This window comes from Oreochromis niloticus, linkage group LG16 (assembly GCF_001858045.2).
Source record: "Oreochromis niloticus isolate F11D_XX linkage group LG16, O_niloticus_UMD_NMBU, whole genome shotgun sequence".
In the NCBI taxonomy this organism is placed as follows: domain Eukaryota; kingdom Metazoa; phylum Chordata; class Actinopteri; order Cichliformes; family Cichlidae; genus Oreochromis; species Oreochromis niloticus.
In genome coordinates, this window is record NC_031987.2 from 25324706 (window position 1) to 25334115 (window position 9410).

Sequence of the window (9410 nt, forward strand, 5' to 3'; positions counted from 1 at the left end):
CTCGGAAGAAGAAATGAGAAGGAGAAGAAAGCACAGAGTTGAGTCCGATGTTTCTTGTGGAAGTTGAGCCTGGATGACCAGCGCCCCGATGAAATTTCTGCTTCTTTCTTTCAGGTAACCGCATTAGTGAAGCCCACTTGTCACCTGGCGTATTTTGTCAGTGATGTGTAACATCGGTAATGCTCAGTTGTAAATATCAAAACAAACACATTAACCTTCGGTAACATTTGTTATAGGGCTTTGGAGCGTGATATCACGGGGGTGGGCGTGGAAAGGATTTTGGCCCGATCCACCATTTTCAGGGTCTAAACAAAGCGCAAGCGATAAAGGAGTGAAGGCACACACAACAGCCATGGTTCATATTTGCTGTGTGGTTGGTTGCAATGTTCGATCGCACGACTGGCAAGAGAATAAGCTTGTCTTTTCATTCAGGGTTTGTCTTTTCATTCTTTCCCAACATGGAGGCAACATGAGGCAGCTCGTGTATCGATGTTACCAAACGAAGGCGTCTAGCCTAGATAGCAGCTGTGAGACGAGCTGATATCCAGTTCTCTTCCGTCTCCAAATATCTGTTGGTGCTCCAGACATTTTCATTCTAAATATGTTCTAAGTATAGTTCATATCACTCTTTATAGCTATTAGTTTTGTTTTCGATGCACTCTGAGCTCATAGCAAATTAGAACGAAAACATCCTACTGAGTGATTTTGCAGAACTACCTTCTCTTTATAGAGTTGCTAATTATTTGGCATTATTGCAGCAAACCAGCCTATGAAATGGATGAAACACATCGTGACTGGGTTCCAGCGCTACTTAAGGGACCTGCTTCAAACATACCACCATGCCAATCAGATTACTTCTTCCATGTGAGGGTGAAGAGGTGACCCTTCAGGATAAGATGGTGAAGGTTTGCTGCGTTTGTTGAACAGTGTTGTAGTAAAACCAGGGAAAATGAAACTTGCTCCTGTTAAATATTCTTAAGTCTTTTGCTGTATAAATAGCGGTAATTTTTCAAAAGATACAGTAAATAATGTTAGTGGTGGGTGATATCATGTAAACACTCATGATTATATGTAAACATTTTCTTTTATAAACTATAAATGACATGGATTCTACACTGTAACTGATGTGATGTTCTATAAAGTGGTTTTAATAATAAAAAAGAGGCAAAAATTAGTTTGTTTCTTTATTCAACTTTTGAACAGTGGTACTCAGTCAGTACATATTCAGTAAATGCAAATTATTTACATGGCAGTGCACTTCAGGCATAAATCTAGACCCCTATATAAAACATTATGGCATTATAACAGTGACAACTCCTCCACAGTAGCAGGTGGGATTTTTCTTTTTTGAGGACGGCTCCTTTTACCTTTCAATACGGATGGTCTGTTTATATTTTGATCAAGAGCCTTTTTTTTGGGCAGCTGAAGAGGAGAAGTCCATCTCATGGCCAACCTCTGGCTGTTATCATATTACACAGCAAAACCCAATATACAGGTTCATCTGTAACAGTCCTTGTGCCACGGATCAACACTGTTGCTTCTAGATTAAACAAGAGCAGCGACATGGGTGCAGGTCTCCACGACTCCGGCCATACAGGTGCAGTGGGCGGCTTCAACCTTCCCTGTGATGCTCACAGTGACCCATGGCTGCAATGCTGTTCAATCCTTCTTTGATAGTGCAGCACCTGAAACACACACAAAGTTAATTTAAAGACAAGAATTATGAGCCAAGGCCGACATAAATGTGTTTTATCTACTTTATCATAAATGTAACAAAGTGTTTAGAAAGTTAGCACATACATGTAATTTTTCATTTTTTATGTGTCCATCTATAAAACGCTGCATTTTATAGGGTAAATCCGCCTGTTTTCTGTCAGAAACCTGCCTGCAGAAAATGAACCTAAAGTATGTAATGCAAGGATGAAATCACTTTAGAGATGGAGAAAGCATAAAGTGACAATTATGAATTACTTAATATGATAAGGAGAATCTGCAGGTCATTAATCAATGTATAAAATTAAAATAAAATGTATTTAGTGACACAGGATACAAATATGGAAGCAAGATGTATAATTAGAATTATTTATAATAAATCTAAAACACTGTAAACACTGCAATAGTTACACCCTTTTTACACACGCTCTTTTCTACTCTTTAATATTCTTGATATTTATTTATAATCACTTCTGTTAATCCTTGATATTTATAATTGAGTGACCTGTATATATTGGTGCTATTTCTTAAATGTGTAAAATCTGTAACATAATCTATTGTTTGGAGTTTAGTCTGTTACTGTTGCTATTTTTCCATTTCTTCTTGGAGCAACTGTAACCCGCATAATTTCCTTAGGAATTAATAAAGTATTCTGATTCTGATTGTTTCAGGATGACCTGCCATTATCCAATGACATATCTGCTTACCTGTATCTTTTGCTCGTTTCCCCTCCTCTTCTTTTCTCTTTTTTTCTAAACTGAGCTCCTGATGGCTTTGAACTTCCCATTCTCGGAAGAAGAAGGAAGCAGAGAGTAAGGTCCGATCGTGTTACCTGTGAAAGTTGAGCCTGGATGGCCAGCTCCCCGATGAACTTTCTGCTTCTTTAGTTCAGTAGTGAAGCCCACTTGTCACCTGGCATATTGATTTGTCGGCGACGTGTAGCATCGGTAATGCTCAGTTGTAAATATCAAAACAAACACGTTGACTTTCGGTAACATTTGTTATAGAGTCCCTTTCGACTGTAATGGCGGCGTTACGACCATGGACTGTCCTGACGGGAGTATTTATCTTCTATCTACTGGGACATCTTTACTGTGAAGGTAACCAGCGTTTTACCATCTGCTATCCTTGCAATGTGCGGAGTTTGGAGGTTTATATAGTTACTGTAACAGTTCGTGGATTGATGTTAGCCTGTAATGGTGAAAGTCACAACTTCTAAGTCAAAGTCTAATTCAAGTCCCAAGTCGCGGTTTCACTTTCACTTCCAATGGCGCAGCTGCTTAATAAAATACGTTTAAAAGTGGAATTTTAACTGAACAGTAGATTTGTTTTAGTGACTACATTATGAAGACAATTACCGCAAAGCAACTTTTTAGCTATAGAAATATACAAATACAGGCCATTTACCATCGATATAAAATCAAAGACCAATCCTCCACCCCAGAGGAAAGCCCCCTTTTTACCATCGCCACGTGATTTATTTACATTTTAGCCATTTCCCGTAAGAGGCCAGCAGGCAATTACAATATGTGGATATAGGAAGGCAGAGTAATAAATGCATTTATCCAAAATAGTTTTTTTAATATATCACAGTGAAGTGTATGTAGTTATACCTTTGTGTGTATATTTCTAAGGGAAAAAGGAAGTGTGTATTATCACTAGTGTTATCAGCGCTAATTTTCACAGATGGAGATGCTTAAAAAACAAACAGAAACCAGAGTGCATGCTAAACACCAGTCAGTTTTATTTATTGCTGTTTTGATGGAATATAAATAATAATAATATGGTCTTATAAATCTATCAAATTAATTATTTTCTACCTGCCTGTTTTTATTCACAGTGCTTTCAGTAATGCCTTAAAAACACAGACTGCAAATAATCTTAATTAAAAAAATGTAAGTAACAGAGTGCAGGTCTCCAGGTCCGGCTGTTCAAAGATAGATCAGTCTGTGAGTTCAAAACAGTCCTGTTTTAATGACCCGGGTGCTTGGAGGGGTTTGTTTCCTAAGAGGGGTGCAGGGAGGGATGGAGATGATCAGCTTGTCCAAGGTGGGGGTGGGCTATCACTTCATAGGTCTGCTTGATGTTATTGTACACATGTTACACATCCCATGTTGTAATTTCAGTGGATTTTTGCCTCTAATTTTTCTAAAGCTACATTTTTTGAGACACCACTGTTTTTCTTAGGGCTCAGGGAAGTCTTAACACCTGTCCTGCTCTTGTAGGTGAAACAAGCAAACTGGCATGTCATTCCACCAGCTACATATTGAGACATCGCTTATCTTGTATTATTAGAGCGGGAACATGTGAACTTCCCAATATCTTTTCTCTAATATCCAAACTGTCTATTTCTCTTCAAAAAAAATTGAGAGTACACCACAGTGAAACCAAGAAACCAAACAACCAAAAAAAGTTAAGGAAGTAAGGAGAAATAAACAGGAGTGTTCTGCTCCTGTAGCTGAAGCAGGTTGCAAACTGACTGCAATACAGTTAGATCCATGATTATGTGGACAGAGACAACTTGTTTCTAATTTTGGTTTTGTACATTACCAGAATGACATGACTCAGGTGCAGTTGAAGTGCAGACTTTCAGCTTTAATTCAGGTAGTTAAACAGAAAGGTACATAAGAGATGCATAAACATGTGAGGAACTAAAGCATATTTTAACACGTTCCTTTCTTTTCAGGGGCTCAAAGGTAATTGGACAAATTAAATAGCTGTCAATAAAATGTTCATTTCTAATACTTGGTTGAAACCCCTTTGCTGGCAATGGCGGCCTGAAGTCTTAAACCCATGGACATCACCACATGCTGGGTTTCCTCCTTTTTAATGCCCTGCCAGACCTTTACTGCAGCTGCTTTCAGTTGGTCTTTCCAAGTATTCAATCCTGAGTATTCCCACTATCTGTTTCTCTTCAAAGAGATAAGACTACACCACCATGAATCCTAGAAACAAAACCCCCAAGCAAGGATTTAGAAACATGCAGAAATAACAGGCAGTGTGGTGATTTACGCTGTGCGGACACCCTCACACCTATCAGTGTCACCCGAATTAGAAGAATTGAAACAGAATGAGTCCAGAAATCGAAACTAACTGTAGGTGTTGGGGGTGGGGCTGAGATGTTGGTCACATCGTGGATGTGATTCCAGACAATAATGTTCATTGATGTTTTTGCTCAGCACACTGGTGTCCACTGCAGTGAATATAATGGGACCTTAAGAGAAATGACTACTTGGCTGTTGGCTCTCCACTGTACACAAAGGTGTAACTAAAGCTTATGCTTGTTCTATGGTATTGCAGATATGTCTGTTTCCGTAGGTAGGGCATTTGCTGCAATCTCTATTGATGTTATGTTTTTGTTGTTGTATAGCACTTTGTGACTTGTGCTTGTGAATATAAATACATTTTATAAACTTCCTTTCATTATTGAACTGTTTGATATTCATCCTGTCAAGGATTCAAATCTGTGCAGACATTATTTTATTAGTCCTTCCTGGATTTTCAAGCAAGAGGAAGTCTGTTTTTAATACAATTATTAGTAAAAACAAACAAACAAAAGCAAAACAAAAAAAACACATTAAAAACAAATGGGTGCATCACAGTGGCTACATCTACATTTATTACAATCCATGAATAGAAGAGACCACCACATGGACTCAGTCAAACATACAGACTTTGCACATGGGGCAGCTTCTTTTTAAAACTCTCTACAAACTGTGAGTCTCATGAAACTGATCTGTAAAACAATCCAATTAATAGTTCATAGATGGTACTGTAACATTTACACTGGATATCAGTATTTTAACTGATGAATTTGTAAACACTGAGAATCACTGCTATAATGGTTTTTCATTTCTGAGACATGAAATGATTTATTCATGTAGAAAAAAATATATTTTTAACATTTGTTTGATTTTGTTTAAACTCAAACAAATGTTATTCTCATTATGGTTCATAAATAACATGGTTCAGTTTAGGCGAGCACTGTTCAACAAACCATTTCAAAAATGTCTCTAGATTTAAAGCAAAACATTAGTTTTTAAAGGTTAGACATTTTTTTCATCATCTAAAGACAGAAACATATATCATCACTGCTTTAAAAGTAAAGTAAAGCAAGTAAAGCTTCGTTATTTACTTATCAACTCTCATACATATTTTTCTTTTTCCATCATCTTATCATTCTTTTTGTGATATGTTCAGTTTAAAGTAAGAAGACAGCTTGAATTATTGTATTGAAATTAAATGTTTTGTTAGAACTGTGTTACTGATTTTTCTTCCTTTTTTCTCATCTTTTCCTTCTGTAGGCCAAAAAGAGGTCAAAGTCACACGAGGAGAAAATGCCACTCTGGAGTGTTACGGCCGCAGTGATGCTACTGAAATAATGTTAAGGTGGACCAAACCTGACCTGCAGACAGAAGATTATGTCATTTACTTAAAAGATGGTCATTTTCAGAAGCACCTCCAGAATGACTTGTTTAAAGGTCGGGTGGAGCTGAAGGATTCAAAATGGATGACGAATGGAAACTTCTCAGTGATTCTCCAGAATGTCACCTTGAACGATTCTGGTACATATGAATGTTATGCAGCATACAACAATCAGAAGCCTCAACTTTTGAACAGAACCAGCCTGAAGGTAGAAGAGCCAGGTGAGTGAGTAGAGTTGAGTGTGTGTGTGATCAGAGGTGAAGCTGCTTCCTGGTTGTTGATGTTTGTTTCTAAAGATGTTGTTGATGAGACTTTGTAGAAAGCAGCTGGTCTGAGTGATGTGATCAGAGTGCAGTAGATAATGTCTGACAGCAGTTTGAAGAGGAAATGGATTCTGTTCTGTTCTTCACTCATCACCTACCTGACAGCTGACACCTCACACCTGTTTCTCACCTGCAGGTCCAACAGGAGGACAAAGTGGAGATGGAGAGAAAAAGGATGAAGGAGAGACCAGTGGATCTGTTGGACTGATAGCTGGTCTGTCGGTTCCTGCTGTGCTTCTTGTTGTTGCTGTTGTTGGTTTTGTGATCTACAGAAAATATGGGAATTCAAATTATCAGTCTCCTTCTGAACAAGGACAGCAGATGGAAATGTCTTCATAGCTCACCTGTGAGTCCTGCTGCTGTTCCAGGTTTTTATCATTGAGTTTAACACTCAGAGTGACAGATGGACAGGGACAGGTAATAATGCAAAAGTAAACTGTGTATAAAGGAATTAGAGTGGAGGATGGGGGAGAGAAGAGTAGTAGTTGGGCGATGTGTAAAAATTTTCCAACCGGCAATCGTAAGTCAAATAATCGATGATGGGTGATACATTCGAAATGAGTCTTGAGAGGAAAAGAAAACTCTGACCTCTCAAATCAGTCTGTGCAGCTTTAGTCTGATCTGGAATCAATCCAAAGAAAATGGCAATGTTTAGGAAGTAGATGTGTGAATGAACCCTCTGCATCTACAAACAGTTATTACATGAATAACAGAAAACCCATGTAAACCTATGTTCCTGTGTGCTGGAGTTTTGTTTCAAGCCTGGTGGCTTCAGCAGTGCTGGGAACAGTGGTTGTGTTAGTGGAAGGTGCTTAAATGAAAAGGCCATCTATTTTTTTTTAATTTGAAGTAAGATTTGATAAAAGTAGTATTTGAGATTTTTTTGTATGTTTTATCAATAAAGTTAATTTACTGTGGTGGAGTGTGGTTTGTGGCTAAGCTGCAGGGTGACCCAAACAGGTGACCTCCATCATGTAATCATGCCGCCCTATTCGAGCAGGATGCTGAGCTGTGCTGCACTGGAGGCTGCTGGAAAGCTGTAGAAGCAAGAGTGAACACACTGTAAATAAAATATTCACGTGCCTGAAGGATTATGTGCCTCAGGTCCTTTCTGTCACAAATACAGATTAGAGTAACTAATAAAGAGTACAATAAAACACAATGGCTAACACAGATAATTTTATTATGAAAATCCCGAATGAATTTATGATGTGTGTAGGTGTGAAACAGATTAAACAGCTGATTGCCTAAATGTTGAAACTGACCTCACAGCTGAATACAAAAACAAGAACATTGAATTGTGTGACTGTTAAGCAGAGGTGTTATGGAACCGTATTCCTGGTGTACAGAGGTTAGTTTGAGGAACTGATTGCTGACCTGCCTGAGCAGGTATAATTTCATTCCTGGTGTTGCAGTGCCATCTTGTGGAGTTTTTTAGAATTTGCTTGGTACAGCACAATTTGGAGTTTGAGGCCTGTGTCAATGATCTTTATTCCTTATTTATATTGTAATGAACCTTTTGCGAGATCTCGGAATAGTTCATCGTCATTTTTTTTTCTTTCCAATGTTCCTTGTGATTCTCTGTAAAAGTCAGGCTTTGGAACTCAAAGATCAAAAATATGTTTAATGTTTTTTGTGTGCTCCTGAATCTGCTCCTGAAAGATGTCTCAGTGAGTTTATAGCGTTGGAGGGAGTCGTGTTTCCCTCCCTCTAATTTAGCAATGAGAAGCATTCAATAATTTATTAACTTTTATTTTCAAAAAGAACCAGACTTGGTGTGTTTGTTACTTCACTTTAAACTTGATTAGAAGAGCTGTGTTCCCACCTGGAAGCTAAATTATGTGAGGACTTTCATTGTGATCGCACAAATTGAGAAAAGACAAAAATCACAGTTGGCATATGTCAGTCATTCATGTTTGTCTATCCAGTCACAGTCTTTACTTAATTATCTATATTTGCCCAAGTGTTCCAGTGTCCCAGGTGACTATAGTAACACAAATGAAACAAAAACTTCAGTACCCCATCATTTTAGAGGCATTTAAAATTGAATTGATTTCAAAAACAGAAGCAATGCCAACAGAACATGATAACATAAAACATCTCTAAAATGTCATTTGTGTGACTTGACGTGTTCTTTCCTATAGATTTAAGCTGAAGATGAATAAACAGCCTTGCTTGGCCCTCCACTACTCCTAAACAATGGAAAAGAAGGGGAAAATATTTTAAATCAAAACAAATTAAAAAAATATATACAGCTGTCTTCTTGCTCCTACTTGAACTTATGCAAAACACTCGGAATGTACAATGGTTAAGTGTTTTATTTACAAAAACTATTGATTCCATCCAAGAACAAAGAGCAAAGAGCGGTGCACACACAACCAGACACAATGGGAGGAGCTAAAGATTTAAACAAATTTGGGACGCGGTCATGGATCATAACAAAGTCTTGCTGAGAACAGATGATACATGTAGAGTCAAAAGTTTATGAACTGGTTCAGAAAACATGTAAACAAAAGCAAAGTGGAAACAGCTGATAAACACACAGCACTGGGTTTGATTCAGTTCATAACTGCTCTGTGATGCTCTGTGGTGACATCATCAACCTCCTTGTCCAATCCCTGCTCACCACTGGTTGATGTGTTTATCACTGGAGGCAGATATTGATTACTGAGGTCAGTATAGACAAAACAACACTAGTTAGCCCATTGTTGTAAAGTCAAAATGCAGGAGAGATACTGGGGCGGAGCTCAGTGGATAATTGGAGTTTCATTGGAAGAGGGGGGAGCTGAGGTGGTTGGTGGTTGTAGGTTTTTCTGCAGAGAGAATCGCTTCTGTTCAGGTGAATATGTGGATGAAATAAGAGGTGAAATCAGAGTGAAGCTCCTCACCTGTGACAGTGATCCAGCTGGATGGAGACTCTCCATGACCGCTGATGTCACACTTGTAGAG

At 38.2% G+C, this 9410-nt stretch overlaps 2 long non-coding RNA genes across 2 annotated transcripts; one reads left to right on the top strand and one right to left on the bottom strand.

Annotated features, from left to right (window-relative positions):
- LOC109194896 (uncharacterized) lies at nucleotides 1-6417 on the top strand. The gene is made up of 3 exons (XR_003216853.1): nucleotides 1-114; nucleotides 2721-2813; nucleotides 6018-6417. It is a non-coding gene; the product is annotated as an uncharacterized LOC109194896 (long non-coding RNA).
- Nucleotides 6418-7681: 1264 nt separating this feature from the next.
- LOC112844061 (uncharacterized) lies at nucleotides 7682-9410 on the bottom strand. Its single transcript, XR_003216619.1, has 2 exons — nucleotides 9350-9410; nucleotides 7682-9108 (listed from the first exon to the last, which is right to left on the bottom strand). It is a non-coding gene; the product is annotated as an uncharacterized LOC112844061 (long non-coding RNA).